The sequence below is a fragment of the Carya illinoinensis genome, chromosome 4 (genome assembly GCF_018687715.1).
Source record: "Carya illinoinensis cultivar Pawnee chromosome 4, C.illinoinensisPawnee_v1, whole genome shotgun sequence".
In the NCBI taxonomy this organism is placed as follows: domain Eukaryota; kingdom Viridiplantae; phylum Streptophyta; class Magnoliopsida; order Fagales; family Juglandaceae; genus Carya; species Carya illinoinensis.
Window position 1 is genome coordinate 22,657,496 of NC_056755.1, and position 17,794 is coordinate 22,675,289.

The window sequence follows — 17,794 nt, forward strand, 5'->3', positions numbered from 1 at the left end:
TAATCTAAGTTCTTAAAACGAGTTCCTCAATGAGTCTAGATTCTTCCATCCAATTGACTTGATTTTGACTTTCTTGGGTGAGTTTTCAAATTGATTGTGGATTCAATGGATTCCAATTTTGCGGGTTCATATCACTTTTCCCAATTCAACAAGGAGTGCATGACCGCATACGACCAAGTTGAAAAGATTACGCTGGCAACACCAATGTTTTAAAATTCGTTCCGTTCCAGCCGGAATGACCGGAATTTTTCGTGCCGGAACAGTGACTGGAATGGGATAGGTATCTATTCCGTTCCGGGTCAAATTCCGGCCGTTCCGGTCAATTCCAGCCGGAATTCCGGTATTCCGGCCGGAATAGTAATTCCGGTCTGAAAAAAAAAAACAAAAAAAAACTCTTTTGTAAATAAGTTGAAAAATAATGAATAAAATTGTACTTTTAGAATTCAAATACCCATTTCCGTGCACTAGAAGTATTGTTACTTTTAATAATCTGTCTATTCTTTAATTTTTTCCTTTATTTTTGTATCTTAACTCAAATTTGTGATTTTTTTCAATATATATTCATTTTATAAATCTTTAATTCTTCTATATATATACACATACATATCACACACTTACATATATATGTATTTATTTTATTAATTGTTAGTTTATATATACATATAAATATTTATATATAATATATAATTAATCCCGAAACAGTACACCGAAACGTACCGGTACCGAACTATTCCGTTCCAGTGCCTCAACCGGAATGGTCTCCGGAACGGATTTCAAAACTTTGGGCAACACTCCTAGGTGGCATTTTAGCCTAGGAACCCTTTCATGGAAGAATTGGAAGGAAGACCCACCACGCTACATGAATTTATGGACCAGGCTGAAGACTTCTTTAATGCCAAATATACCCAGAGCGCCCTAACCAACCTAAGAAAGTCTGAGCTAGAATAGGTAGAGAACAGATCCAAGGGAACCCCAATGGAGGGAGAGGTCAAGAAAATGAGTAAAAAATAAAGGACAACATTACAAAAGGAAGGACAACAAAGCACCCTCTAGGAAAACACACTTGAGCATGAACGTGCAGGTGAGGACCAAGGAAAAACCTCAGGGCAAAAACAATCAAGGTTAAAGGACTTGAAAATACTGTACATATCATAACACATAGGGACATCGGACAGAGGATTGTCATCACCTCAAGTGGCGATAGAATAAATCCAAGAAGACGAAGCCCACAGGCGACTAGTTTCCCAAGATTCCTCAAGCAGGCGAAGGAAAGAAGACATGAACGGGGTTAGAGGCCGCATGGAAGTGAGAGTCCAATAAGAAAAAGGACAATGAGGAGGAGCATGGAGAAGGCCCCTCGTAGAATTAGGACAATGTGCCCTTAGGCGAAATCCAAACCATTGCTGGAGGACTTACCAGAGGGAGAGGGTCTACATCCAACAAAAAGGTGTACGCCATAAGGGTGAGGTAGGAAGAAATTTTAAGTGTTAGGAGACCAGCCAAATAGGTGCGAAGCCAAAAGACCATGACTATCTACTTTGACAAGAATGATTGCAAAAGGTGATTTACCAGCACAACGATGCTCTAGTGGTAACCATGCTAGCTGCCAATTTCAACACCCGAAGACCATTAGACAATGGAAGTTTGGTTGACATACTTTTTAAAGAAGAATTTGCAAAACCAAAGCTGGATGCGCCTATTGCCAACACCACTGAAGGGGTTCTTGGGAGAGACCATACAACCCATAGGTTCCATAACCCTACCTGTGACAGTCAAGTTGGGGACATACACGGACACCAATATGACAAACTTCCTAGTAGTCAAAACTCGCTCCTCCTCTAAAGCAATCATTGGTCAACAAACTTTGAATAGCATGAGCACCCTAACTTCCATGTACCACCTGAAGATGAAATTCCAATGGAAGCAGAAGTAGGGGAAGTGGCGACAAGCTAGTGGTGGAGAGAGAATGCTACTTATAGGAGCTCAAAGACAGGAGAAAAGATTTGAGCATGGCAGAATCACTTGTAATCAAGCGGCAGTTTCCACCCCCACCTCCTAAATTCATTGAGCAAGGGTGGAAACTCAGGATGAGTGAAATCTAAAGCAAGGGAAGGTCGATGAACCCTTGGAACTGGTGGCACAGGATGAAGCTCGCCTAGAGAGGAAGACGGGAATAGGCACAATAATGAAATCCAATGTGAGATCGTAGTCACAAGTTACAAGGACAGCTTCACTTGGAGTCACGAGTAGGGGAGCCACTTGCACCCCTTGAGGCAAGGGAGACCACTTCTTGCACCCCCCCAGCGGGGGGTAGGGTTCCCCCAGGATCCGGTCCTGTACCCCGAGGCTGAGGTCCCCTGTCTGGGTGACAGGGGGTGGATTTGGACCCCTAGTTCGTCTGCCCTCCTTCCAAGGCAAATGGGCCCAAGGCCTATAACCTCGTTTTGTGCCATCTTTGGCCTAGATTTAAAAAAAAAAAAAAATTAAAAAAAGTCTTAAAAAAATGAAAACCATATTTCACAATTTACATATAACATAAAATTAAACAAAGGTTGTTTAAAGCATAAAATATAAAAATCTAAGTATTTTAAGCTATTACAATAATACAAACTAATATAAAGTTATTACAAATTAATCTATAACTATTAAAAATTAATTTAAAAATATGATAGATTGTCAAATAATTTAAATGAATAATAATATAATATTAGAAATTATATCTAGTAGACTAGTAAGACGACTTTACGTCCTGAGGTTGGAATTTGGAGGTGGTGGGCAAGTGAGATTATGAAATTATAAATCTAGAAACCTTAATAGGAAATAAATTAGAATTACAAATAATATAATGATATATACATATGTGAAAAAGTTAAAAACATAAAACTACAAGTTCAAATCTAGAGAGACTATCAAGGATTACAGATTAGATCACTGAGAATATGGACTTAGGGTTAGAACTTGGGAAAATGAGAGTGTGAGACTATAAAACCTGAAAAAGAAAATAAGAGAAAAAAAATCATAAATACTATGATACCCCAAATTTAGCTTGGGATCAAATGGGCTCTGAAGTGTTAGGACATGTAACATAAGGTTACATGTCCGCGTTCATGACAATTAAATATGCAATGCACCGAATATACTTATAGCAATATGCAATATTCGTAGCATATAATTTTTTTTCTTTGAGCAATACTATGCACCAATTGAGATAAATCTCAAAACATTGAAACATAATTCATAAGCTAAATGTGATAGACGTTCAAGATTACAACATAAGTCAAAAAGGTGTGTAATCATAAGAGTATAGGAGATAGAGCTCCTTATGTACAAGCATAAACTAAATTATCTACTAGGCTAGTCCATTGAGTAACTCATGCATTTCAATCAATGATGCCATAATACTATCGATAAATCAGAACATAGAGTCTATGCGCTCCGTGTCATGCCTTCACTGTCTAATCGACCGTCTCCACTCGGTCAACCTCTGATTCGTCTCCTAGTCCTGACTCAAGGTTAACCATTCCAAGGAGAATGGTAGTTGAGACTAACTTGGTAGTTTAAAGATGCATTTATGATAGTAAAATCATGAATGCATAACATGATCATAAAAAAACTTGAATGTGACTTGATAAATAACATTGCATGTGCTGACATGACTTGAGTTGACAAGAATTGAATTGACAAGACTTGAACTGAACATGAACTGAACTTATATGACTTGAGTTGAGCATGAACAGAACTGACATGACTTGAACTGAACATGAACTGAACTTACATGACTTGAGTTGAGCATGAACAGAACTGACATGACTTGAACTGAATTGAAACTAGACTTGAACTTGAAATAACATGGACTTGAATGTGAAATAATGTAAACTTGAATGTGAAATAACATGAGCTTGAATGTAAAATACATAAACTTGAAATCTTGTTCAATAATTAAATATGATTAATAAACGTGAACGTTCAATAATTAAATATGATTAATAAACGTGAACATATTGGTGCTACGCAGTCCCCCTCAAGCCATGTCTCCTTGCCAATACTGCATCACATTACAGGTATCTCCACCAACTTTGAGTGAGTTAACATACGTATCAGTTCATAGTTATCTACACTTGGTATGAAAAACGTAATGTACTTATCCCGTGACAGGTATCTACACCCACGCAAGTACGTATAATGTAAAATTGAACATGAATGGGTGGCACCATTGGCGTTGGGCTTGCCTTTGCTCCGGTGACCAGTTAATTAGGCACCATTTAAATCCTATTGACGGTACTTTGTCAACCTAAGGAATTTCAAACTAATTTAGACACTTCAGCATGAACAAAGAAGTTTTACTAATTTAGACACTCCATCCTAAGACTTAGGGTCATGATAAATGTAAACAGACTTGACTAGACTTGGAAAAACTATTTTCGAGACACATTCTATACTTAAGAAATGACACCACATGAAACGAAAGGACAGATGAACTGACATAATGCAACTTGAAATGTGCGTGAGATGAATGATATGGCATAACATGGAATAGATGAACAATTCGTGACATGAAGCAAAGTATAACAGATAATTTCCTGACATGACATAACATGTAAGATATGAACATTTCATGACATCATATAATGTGTAACAAATAAATATTTTATGACATAATATAAAGTGAAATAGATAAAAATGTTGTGAAATGATATAATGTATAACAGATAAACATTTCATGACATAACATGAATTATATAATAGATATACGTTTTGTGATAGAGTAACGTGTGTAACAAACATACATGTAGTGACATGGCATAACTTGACATATATACAAGAACAAAAGAACATGAACAACTATTCTCTTACCAATACACACACAATAGCCTGACAATAAGTTAGAAGCTAACTTACAGTGATCATAGAATAACGAACTAAATGTGCGAATTACAAGAAGTTATAAGGAAAGATTTCTAAATGTCAGAAACTCCTCAATAATAGTTTACAAACATAAAAGTATTATCTTAGAGTAAAATGACCATTTTACTCATCTGCAAGTGAAAAATAACAATTTTACCCCTAACTTATGGATTTCACATTCTAATTCTAAAACTCACCAAAATTTACATTCCTCATGTTAATTTTGTCCTAAATCTAAATATCTAATTAGAAAAATTTAAAACACATCACATCTAGGTCAAATATGCATAGGCCAAAATATGAATCATATAAAAATCATATTCTATGCTCAATAATATACTAGAAAAACCAACAAAACTCACATCACAAAATCCAAAATTTCTACATTACAAACCTTAAGCACAACCCTTGATGTTTAAGGTTTTATCTTTTTTCAAAACAATTCCAAGAACTCCAAAAGTCCAAAAACATACTCTCAATACATTCATGACACATTCCTAAGAATTATCATGCTTTGAATGATCAAGCCAAAACCATGAAAAGTCACAAATCACACTCGATACATTCGGTTTTCACCATTTCACCAAAACCGAAAACTATGTGGTTTGGTTTCAATCAACCATTTTGATCCAGAACATAACACGAAATAAATCATAAATGACCAACATCACATGACTAATAATCAAGTCCTAGAATGGATCTAAGCATCAATCCTAAGATCACATGGAAAAATCTACATCAAAACATAGATCTACTTGAAAACCTCAAATACAAGACCTATTCGAATCTTTTTATGCATAAAAATTCATATATTTAAAACCAACACCATAAATTTTAAAACTAACATCCTAACATGTAAATCAAAGTCTTATGAACATCATATGTAAATATTAAAGTCATTGGGGTATGCTTTCATGATAAAAGATTCAAGCTTAGTCTAAACAAAATCTGAGCTCAATCTCCTAATTTTCAACTTTTTTGATCTTTGCAAAACTCTCACAATAACTTATAACATGCAACAAATCTTCATCCAACTTGTATATTAGCATGTTAACAATAATCCATAAAACAATCAGACCAAGATCTTGCCAATAACGTGATTAAAAATATCAAAATATTACACATTGTCTAGAATATTGCCTAAAATGACCTCTTCATACTTAAACAATCTTTCCACCCATAACATGACCATAAAAATCAACACAAAGCATATCAAAAGAAAATGGACTCGAATAGGAACAACTTATGTAAAGTGTTTTTGTGAGAAAACACTTACAACAATTTCGAAAAAGTAGAGGTTTCAAATTTGTACACAACTGAATAGAATTTTAAATAGTGCTCAAATGAATTATTCAACAACTGAAAAAGAGCTACTTGCAGTAATGTCTCTATTTAGTCTAAAAATGCATATTTGAGATCAACAGGTGGAGGTTTCAAACTGAGTTTTGGTGTTTATACACTTGAGGGGAGTGACATGATATCATGAGGTGGCAATTCCTCAAAACTTGTCCTCCATTTACTAGTATCCATTATAGGAGTAGATTCTAACAAAAAATTCGTAGATGCAAGCATAGAATCATCATTAAAATTTTTATCATGAACGAAACAAGCCTCAAGAGGGTTAGAAAAAATTGACAAATCAAATTTATTTTGAACAAGAGTTTGGATTAAATTTACTTCATACACATCATCATCGTTAGGTTGTTTACAAATATTGAAAATATTCAACTCTAAATTCATGTTGCCAAAAGAAATTATCATCACACCACTCCTACAATTTATTAAAGTATTTGAGGTCGTAAGAAATGACCTATCCAAAATTATAGGAATTTGAGTGCAAACATCAAAGACAGGTTCTATGTCCAAAACAATGAAATCTACTAGGAAATAAAATTTGCCTAATTGTACTAACACATCCTCAACTATCCCTCTCTATATTTTTATTGAACAGTCAGCAAGTTGGAATGTTACCTTGGGGGTTTAAGTTTACTAAGACCCAATTACTCATATACCGAGTAAGGTAGAAGGTTAACACTAGCACTAAGGTCAAGTAGGGCTTTCTCAATTTTAAAATTTTCAATAACACAAGAAATTGCTGGACAACCTGGATCTTTATACTTTGGAGGAGAATTATTTTGAAGAATGACGCTTACCTGTTCTATGAGGAAAGCCTTCTTTTGCACTTTTATCCTACGTTTCACTGTACACAGATCTTTAAAAAATTTAGCATACGATGAAATCTGTTTGATCACATCCAACAAAGAAATGTTAATTTTCATTTGTTTGAAAATCTCTAGAATATCAGCGTTTTGAACCAATTTATAAGAAGGTTGCAACCTTTAACGAAAAGGGGCAAGTATTGGGGCTTTCACGGCATATCCAACTCAACCTTGTCAAGTTCACCATCACTCTTGGAATTTGAAAAATTGTTGGTTTCACCAACTTTCATTGAAACACTTTTATCAATTTTTTTCTATTGCATAGAGTAGTGATGGAATTGGCATGTTCAAATTTTGAATCAGAAGAATTTGTATTTCTTACCTCAAATTTCCCTTTGGGATTTGGTTGAGGTTGAGTAGGAAACTTACCCTTTTCTTGAGAGTGCAATACAGAGATTAAGTCGCTAATGAAACTTCTCATCTCATTAATGGCCTGCATTATCTGAGTGTTAATATTGGTTTACTCCTGCATAAAAGTTTGTAATGTCTCCTCAATGGATTTTCTTATGTGGAGGCACATAAAGAGTAGAAGAAGAAGGCCCTTGAGGATTTTAATTTGAATTGGACTAGTTCTTCTAACTAAAGTTGGTGTGATTTCTCTATCCAGAATTATATGTTTATGAATAAGGGAAAGAAAATGATCTCCTATAAGAATTCATGGCAGTGCTTGTTTGTGCAACACCTTTTTAAAAGCGATGATTATTGGACAATCCTGAGTTAGGTGTCCACTAATATCACATATGCCACAATTCTCTCATTCTTTTTCACTTGCCTTAGCCAAATTTACCTCTCTAAATTCCATGGTCTTGACTTTTCTTGTCAAACTTATTATCTTAGTATTCACATCATCATTTTCTTTAAAGACATACATACCCTCTTGAGACATGACTTAAAGCTTGAGCTTATTTGATCGATCAAAACGATCTGTGCTGTCTCAAAATTGGTCATTTTCAGCCAATTAGTCAAAATAGTCTCTAGTATCATCAGGATCTTTATTTAAAAATTCATCATTATACATCATTTTTACAAACTGATGCATTTGAGATGTTAAACCTTCATAGAAAAAACTAATGGTACTCCAAGTCTCATATCTATAATGTGGGCAAGTTAGCAATAATTCTTTAAAACGCTCCCAACACTGAAAAAATATTTCATTTTTCTTTTGAGAAAAATTCATAATGTTTCTGCAAATAGTGTTGGTCCTGTGAGTAGGAAAAAACTTTTTCAAAAATTCTCTTTGCATTTCTTGCCATGTGCCAATAAATCTTGGTCTCAAAGAATTCAGCCAATTTTTAAATTTTTTTTCAAAGAGAATGATAAGAACTTTAATCTAACAACATCATCATTGACAATTTAGTTTTGTAAAATTGTACAACCCTTTTCAAATTCTTTCAAATGCAAATAAGGACTTTCTGAATCTAAATTATGAAATTTGGGAAGTAATTGAATTATTCTTGGTTTTAAATCAAAATTTCCTATATTCATAAGAAAAATCATGTAGGATGGAGTACTTGACCTTGTTGGTTGCAAATACTCATACAAAGTTCTCATTAGTGGATTATTTTGTATCTCCTCATTTTCGAGTTCATCATGAACAATATGATTGTCAGCCATGGTATTAAAATTATAATTTTTGGAATCACCAGACAACCTATCAACTAATTCTTTTAAAATAATTTCCTATTTCTTTAATCTACCAGTTTGATCACGTTGCCATGAGATCATTCATCATAGAGGCTTAAGTACATTTAAAAACATTGAAAGTTATGGACAAGTCTCAAAATTAATTAATGCATGCACTACCGAAAGTCTTCTATTTTAAAAACTAAATACAAAACAAACAAGAAAATAAAAAAGAATGGAACCAGATTACCAAATGATATGAATATAAAAGCAATGCTACTCGATCTCTTTCCTGACAAAATAACAAAAATCGTACTTGCAAAAATAAGAGAAAGTTAGCAAAAGATTACTATTAATTTTTTTTTTCTTAAAAAAAATCTTATAATATGTTGTGATTCCTGGTAACGGTGCCAAAAACTTATTGTGCCTAAACTTTGACGCAAACTAGTAAATCAAAAATTTAGTGCAGTTTTACCTGCAAATATACAGGTATTGTAGTATCTAACAGGGTCGAATCCATAGGGATTAACTTATGTGTTAAAAAAAATAATTCAAACAATGAAAATAAATTACTAAAATGAATGTGCAATAGAATAGAAGAGAAAATTATTAAGATGACGATTTTTAAATTAACAGAATAAAACTAAATGATAAAATAAATTGCTATGGAGAAAGACTAAGGTTTTGAGGATCCATATAATAATTTCGAATATTGTTTCCGATCGATTTATTTCAATTAAACTAAAATAATGAATCCGTTTAATTGGAGAATTTAGTATTTAAGATCAAGAAAAATAGTCATTAATGATTAAGCATGAACGATTGAAGGTTAAAATATTCACAAACTCATTTGAATATCACAGAGATTTTTTTGAAGTATTAATTGTATTCGAAAATCACAATAAATCAAGATAAATATATAGACAATCAAAATATCCAATAATAAAACTATTCAATCGATCAAATTCACATTATAAATTCTAATATTAATTCAAAATAATGTCTAAATCATTAATCTTTATATCTAATCTTAATATAAGAATTTAGCCGATCATATTCTACACAAAAGCTACGAAAATCAAATAAATATTCTTCGTTAGAAAAGTTAACTGAAACACAAAATAATACTGAAGAACAATATGGACGAGAGAGCAAAAGTGAGAAAATAGAGCCCAAAAAAAAAAAAAAAAACACTCCCGTCGAAAGTATGTAAATACCCAGCCGTCCAGCCCTTCCCAACTATGCTTTTCGTCCCAGCTGTTCTATCGTGTACCCATTTCTCATCTCTCCTCTCTTTTCCGTGAAGTCCAAACGAACCCGCACACCGGTGTACGTCCCAACTGTGCCTTCGCTTCCCTTCGTACCACTCCCCAGAAAAACTCCTCCCTCACCCGAACGAAAAAGAAGAAGCACAAAAAATAAAAACTCCTGCCAGTCCGTGTTGCGTCCATCTCCATTTCATAAATCAGCTATGCCCTCTTTCTACTCCCCCGTCTGTCCCTGTTTCACTCTCTCTCACTTTTCCTCTCAGTTCTTTCTCTTCCGAAACTCCAACCAGAAAAATTCTCCAGGAAATCTTTCTCATAAAAACTCTTGCGTGACCCCTGTTCGCTCCCTCCAAAATAGAGCTTCCCAGCCCTCCAAAAGTCTCTAGCCAGAAAAAGGTAAAATAATCCCTCTCCGTTTCCGTTGAGTCCCAGACCAGAAAAACTGAAAAACAGCTTCCCTTCAAACCTACTCTCTCCCCAATGAAAAAGAAAAACCCAGTCCGTAAGTCTTGGCTCTGTTTTTCTTTACCTCAGTGTGCTCTTCAACCAGAAGCCCCCGGACCCAAAAACCAATGCTTTTATTTTCCCTCCTTTTTTCTCTCTACCCAGAACCCTCGAAAACCCCCCCGAAAAAAATGACCCTTCTCGTAAGCTTCAAACCGAAAAAATGAAAAACAATCCCTTCCGAAAACAGGCATCCCAAAAGCTTTCTTCACTCATTTTCTTAATGTCCCTCTGTTTCTGCTCTACCCCAGAGGAAAAGTTTCCCTTTCCAGTCCAGCGTGATGCACCCTTTTTTTTATCTGCCTCGTAAGTCCCTTTCATGTAAAGTCTTTTTTTTTTATCTGGTTTTTATCATAGCCTGTAGTCTGTGCATGTTTTGTTCTAGCCCTCCAGTCCGTCCCAGCTCTCGCTAGTCACTTCTTTAAATTTTCTTTTGGTTTTTTTTCTCCTGCGTCCCCTCCTTTTCGAAAAAGAAAAATATGCTTTCCTTTTGTTGGAATATCCAAGAACAAATTGAAGCATTAGAGTTAAAATCATGTGAAGCAAAAATGCTAAAATCAAATAAAGAAACTGTTATATGACAGTTAAGTTAGTTGATGTAATAAGTTAGTTACATTTCTTGTTTTTCTTGTATCTGATATAGTAAAATCAGATAGCTTACAATGCGAATACGTGTATATAAATAGAAGTGATGTAAAGCAATATCAATTTAAGTAATTCAATTCATTCTCTTCCTATTCTCTGTTTCCTTCTCTTCCTTTTTTCTTTGTTTCTGTTTTACATATTTTACATGGTATCAGAGCTAGGTTCAACTTTCCGCTGCTCTCTTGATCAAATTCTTGATCTATCTTTTAGCTTTCTTGCTGCTTTCTTTGTTGCTATCGAATCCTCTGCTAATATGGCAGCTTCCTTTTCATCTTCATCTTCAATGAATCTATCTGATGATTCATCCAGCCCTTACTATCTCCATCCCAGTGACAATCCTGGAGCTCTTCTTGTTTCTGATTTTTTCAATGGTGCAAATTATGTTGCTTGGAGTAGATCAATCTCGATTGCTCTTTCTATAAAGAACAAACTTGCTTTTATTGATGGAAGTTTGCCTCAACCCAGTCCTGATAACACAAAACTTTATGTTGCTTGGCTGCGAGCAAACAATCTTGTTTTGTCTTGGTTGATGAACTCAATTGCAAAGGAACTTCGAGGAAGTCTTCTCTATTTTAACACTGCATCTGACATTTGGGATGAACTAAAAGTTAGATATCTTCGAAGTGATGGCCCACGAGTTTTTACATTAGAGAAGTCTTTAAGCTCTATTTCTCAAGGCTCAAACTCAATCACTGAGTATTTTAGTGATTTCAAAACTTTATGGGATGAATACATTAGCTATCGCCCTCTCCCTAAATGTACTTGTGGAATTATGAACACTTGTACTTGTGTCATCTTAAAGAATCTTGCTGATCGCCAACAAGCAGACTATGTGATGAAGTTCTTGGTTGGTTTACATGATTCTTATTCAGCCATTCGAAGTCAACTGCTTCTTTCTACTTTACCATCAATGGGGAAGGTCTTTTCTTTGCTGCTCCAAGAAGAAAGCCAAAGATCTTTGACAAATGCAGTAGGGCTTCCTCTTGATTCTCATGCTATGGCTGCTACACAACCACCAAGACAAGCTTATCCCAATATTTCCAAGTTCAGCAAACTCAAAGGAAAATCTGAAATCACTTGTTCCCATTGTGGTTTTTCTGGACATCTTGCAGACAAGTGCTTTCAGATCATAGGTTATCCACCAGGATGGAAAGGCCCTCGAGGAAAAAGATTCAATTCAACACGATTGCCCAATGCAAACATTGCATCTTCTCTGGAGCAAAATTCAAATATCCCAAACTTGCCTTTTTCTCAAGAGCAAATACAAAATCTGATCACCCTTGCCAATAGCTTGTCTACTTCACCTATCAATTCTAATTCTGCAGTCAATACTGCCTCCACATCAGGTAATCATTTCACTGCTTGTTCAACTGTTAATTCTTTGAACAATAATTCTCCATGGATACTAGACAGTGGAGCAACAGATCATATGATCTGTTCTCCCCACTTCTTTACTTCAATAAAAATACCCACCAAACCATCTTCAGTCCATTTACCAAATGGTCAACTTGTTCCTATTAGTTTTACAGGAACTGTCAAACTTTCTTCTGATTTAGTGCTACACAATGCTCTTTACATCCCTTCTTTTCATATCAATCTTATCTCTGCTTCAAGATTGACTAAAGAAAACTCTATTGCCTTGTTTCTTTTTCAATCTAAATGTATCTTGCAGGATATCAACAAATGGAAGATGATTGGGCTTGCTGAAGTTAGAGCTGGCCTATACCACCTTATTTTTCCTCATAACACACAGCAGACATTACATGACTCAACCAACTCTTTTTTGGCCAACACCTCTTCCATCAGTCCTGACATATGGCATTCTCGGTTGGGACATCCTTCTCCTGCCAGATTGAAAATCATTAGCTCTCTTAATCCTTGTATAAAATCATCTCACAATCATGTCTGTGAGATTTGTCCCCTAGCTCGACAAAAGAAATTGTCTTTCCCTATATCACAAAGCAATGCAAATAAAGCTTTTCAATTAGTGCATTGTGACATCTGGGGTCCCTTCTCAATTCTTTCACATTCTGGTTACAAGTTTTTCCTTACAATTGTGGATGATCATACACGTTTCACTTGGCTTTATCTTATGAAAACAAAATCAGAAACCAGATCCTTACTCATCAATTTCATTGCTTATGTTCAAACCCAATTTAATACTCAAATTCAGACACTTAGAACAGATAATGGCCAAGAATTCAACATGCCTAATCTTTATCAAAAATATGGCATGATCCATCAACTATCTTGTGTAGAAACTCCTGAGCAAAATGGTAGAGTTGAAAGAAAACACCAGCATCTGTTAAATGTAGCTAGAGCTCTCATTTTCCAGTCAAAATTACCTTTATCATATTGGAGTGAATGTGTGTTAACTGCCACACACCTCATTAATCGAACTCCATCATCTGTATTAGGAAATAATACACCTTAAGCTCTTCTTTTTCAAAAACCACCTGCATACAACTACCTCAAAGTCTTTGGTTGTTTATGTTTTGCTAGCACAATTCAAAACAGTCGAGGAAAATTTCAACCTAGAGCCTCAAAATGTCTATTCCTCGGATATCCACCTAATATCAAAGGATATAAGGTACTTGACCTCCTTACTCTTAAAATCCTCATTTCCAGGAATGTTGTATTTCATGAAACTATCTTTCCTTCTATACCAAACACCAATCATACACCTTTTATATTTCCTGATTTTCCTTCACCATATGATTTCACAATACCTCCCATTTCATCTCCTGATATTGCAGTGCCTTCAATCTCATCTCCTAATATTGCAGCACCTTTCATTTCAAATTCTGACAATACAGTCCCTCCTATTTCAAATTCTGAACATATAATACCTACTATTTCACCCTCTGACATTGCAATACCTTCTGCAATTACAGTACCTTCTGTCTCACCTTCTCCTATTCTAGCATCTTCCAATTCACCTCCTGTCTCACCTTCACATTCACCTTCAAATTCACCTTCCAGCTCTCAGATTTCAATACCTTCTATCTCTCAAATAAATCCCAGAAGATCTGAAAGAATAAGGAATCCTCCCCTATACTTGCAGAATTTCTATTGTGGTAATATGGTCAAGCCTGCTTCAGCATCTCAGGAATCTTTCCATTGCTATCTTCCTTCTCCTAGTAAGCCATATTCTATTGCACATTCTTTCCACTACAAAATTGTCTCCTAAACATAAAGCTTTCATTTCTACTATATCTTCTACCTTTGAACCTAAAACTTTCAAACAAGCTAGCTCACATCCTCAATGGCAAACTGCCATGTCAGAAGAAATTAAAGCTCTTGAATTAAATAAAACTTGGGAACTTACAATTCTACCTCCAAATAAGACTGCAATAGGATGTAAGTGGGTTTATCGTGTTAAATACAAAGCTGATGGCACAATTGAAAGATACAAAGCTAGATTAGTGGCAAAGGGGTACTCTCAACAAGAAGGCCTTGATTTTTTTGATACATTCTCCCTTGTGGCTAAAATAACAACAGTACGCACTTTGTTATCAATTGCTGCAATTAAGCATTGGCATTTACATCAACTTGATGTAAACAATGCTTTTCTTCATGGAGACTTGAATGAAGAGGTCTACATGCAGTTACCACCAGGGTACTCCTCACCAACTGATCCTAGAGTTTGCAAACTCAAAAAGAGTCTCTATGGTCTCAAACAAGCCTCAAGACAATGGTTTTCTAAGTTGTCTTCATCCTTGCTACAGTTTGGCTTCACTCAAGCAAAATCTGATTCTTCTTTGTTCATCAGACACAATTCAACTAGTTTTGTGGCACTCTTGATTTATGTTGATGATGTCATCATTGCATCTAATAATCTTGATGATATAGTTACTGTTAAACAGTTTCTACATGATTCTTTTACAATACAAGATTTGGGGGAACTCAAGTATTTTTTGGGGATTGAAATGGCTAGATCAGCTAAAGGCATCTCTTTGTGCCAACGCAAGTATGCTTTAGACATCTTGCAAGACAGTGGATTTTCAGGATGCAAACCTATAGCTTTTCCTATGGAATCTACCCTAAAATTGAGTGACAATGATTCATCTCCTCCTCTGCCAGATCTTGCATTATATAGAAGACTTGTTGGCCGTCTACTATACCTTACTATAACCAGACCTGACCTATCTTATTCAGTACAAGCATTAAGCCAATTCATGGCTAAACCGAGTACCAAGCACCTTCAAGCTGCTGAAAGGGTTCTCAGGTACATTAAAGCAACACCAGGACAAGGCATTTTCTTATCTGCAGATTCTCATCTTCATTTAAAAGCTTATTCAGACAGTGACTGGGGTGGATGTATTGATACTAGAAGAAGTGTCACTGGTTTCACAGTGTTTATTGGAGATTCTCTCATCTCATGGAAGTCAAAGAAACAACCAACTGTTAGTCGATCCTCAGCTGAGTCTGAATACAGAGCTCTAGCCTCTACTACATGTGAAATTCAATGGTTAATGTATCTACTGGCTGACTTACATATTCCCCATCCACAAGCTGTTTTGCTTTACACTGACAGCAAACCAGCTTCTGAAATTGCATCAAATCCTGTTCAACATGAGAGGACAAAACACATCCAGCTAGATTGCCATCTGGTTCGAGAAAAATTACAAGAAGGACTGATCAAGATCATCCATATTCCTTCTAAACATCAGCTGGCAGACATATTAACTAAACCACTTGGTTCTCTTACTTTTCATCATTTAGTCCACAAGATGGGAATGATAAATATCCATTCCCCTCTTGAGGGGGGGTGTTGGAATATCGAAGAACAAATTGAAGCATTAGAGTTAAAATCATGTGAAGAAAAAATGCTAAAATCAAATAAAGAAACTGTTATATGACAGTTAAGTTAGTTGATGTAATAAGTTAGTTCCATTTCTTGTTTTTCTTGTATCTGATATAGTAAAATCAGATAGCTTACAATGCCAATACGTGTATATAAATAGATGTGATGTAAAGCAATATCAATTTAAGTAATTCAATTCATTCTCTTCCTATTCTCTGTTTCCTTCTCTTCCTTTTTTCTCTGTTTCTGTTTTACATATTTTACACCTTTTGTTTTGTTTTTTTTTTTCTTTTTTTATTCTTTATTTTTTATTTTTATTGCTGAGTTAGAGTTCTTTCCCATTTTCTGGTTTCCGTAAATCACTCTCCTCATTTCTTCTGCATGTAGGCTTTCCCCAGCTAGTAAATTTCTCTTTTCCATTGCAGGACCTTTGATCCAAAAGTGAACTTGCTCTTGTATCTATTTTCTCATTTTCCCATTGTCCAAAACTGTGGTGCAGCCTATTTTAAAGACATCAAGACTTGAAGAAGCAAACTACTCTCTTCCAAAGAGACCTGAACCAGGAAACAACCAAAAATGCTTCCTTGTAATTTTTTATTGAGAAAATATAATTACAAGCACAATTGTGTACTAATCTGCACATCAATATGATGTGATTAGCCAAAAAGTAGATTTTATTAAAAACAGTGTTAATTTAAATTTTAAGTATGAATGAATCAATATTGGTACACAGATTAGTACGCGATTGTGCTTGTATATAGCAAAACTCAATAGAAAACTAAGAATAAATTAAAAGGAAGAATTGAGTATCTATGCATATAAGGAAATATTGCCCAATTAAAACACAAGTTATAAAATTAAGTATAAACCATGATATTAATTAGTTTAAATTATAACTCATATTTATACTTATTAACTATTTTTCTATCTAAAATTAATAATAATGTCACGAAGAAATTAAAATAAATTAGTTTTAAATATATAAAATATGCAATATTTCAGCTCAATCAAAATAGTTGCGATTTTTCATAGTCATAATGCTATAGATGATGTTGTGAGACTTAAATTCTTTCATTTCTCTTTGAATGATAAAGCAAATAGCTGGTTGTACTTACTAAGATCATGATCAATAGGACCATGGAATGATAAGACACATGTCTTCTTTTACAAATGTTTTTTCCAATATAAGACGAATGCTTTGAAGAGACAAATCTCCATCTTTGCACAAAAGGATCGTGAGAATTTGTATCAGGCTTGGGAGAGGTTTAAGGAGTTGTTGAGTATGTGTCCTCACAAAGGATATGAAAACTGGCGCATAGTTAGTTATTTCTATGACTTACACTAAGCGAGCGTCAATTCATAGAGATGATATGTAATGGTGAGTTTTTGTAGAAGAATCTAGACGAGGCTATAGAATATCTCAATGAGCTTACTAAAAAAGCTCACACTTAGATCGGACCTAGTGCTACTGAGAGTATAAATAGGTCACGGCCTGCTAGAAATCCAAATGATGGTAGAATTTACTATCTTAGGGAAGAAGATAACCTAAAAGCTAAGGTTGAGATGCTTACTAGGGAGTTAGAGGTGTTAAAAACTAATGATTTAAAGCCAACACACATGGATAGCTCAAGAGTGCCCCACATTACTAAAATTAGGGGAATGTATGAGGAATAACGTAATGCCTTAGGTATGCACATGAAGCTTTTTACACCTTTCTCTGATATCTACAATTTTGGGTGGGGTAATCACCACAATTTTAGCTAAAAATCTGAAAACCAGCAACCTACACAGCCACCTAAAGTTTATCATGCACCGTATCATGC

At 34.9% G+C, this 17,794-nt stretch overlaps 1 non-coding gene across 1 annotated transcript; it reads right to left on the reverse strand.

The window, feature by feature from the left end:
* Nucleotides 1-17,164: 17,164 nt before the first annotated feature.
* LOC122308589 lies at nucleotides 17,165-17,272 on the reverse strand. Its single transcript, XR_006242109.1, has one exon. It is a non-coding gene; the product is annotated as a small nucleolar RNA R71 (small nucleolar RNA).
* Nucleotides 17,273-17,794: the final 522 nt, after the last annotated feature.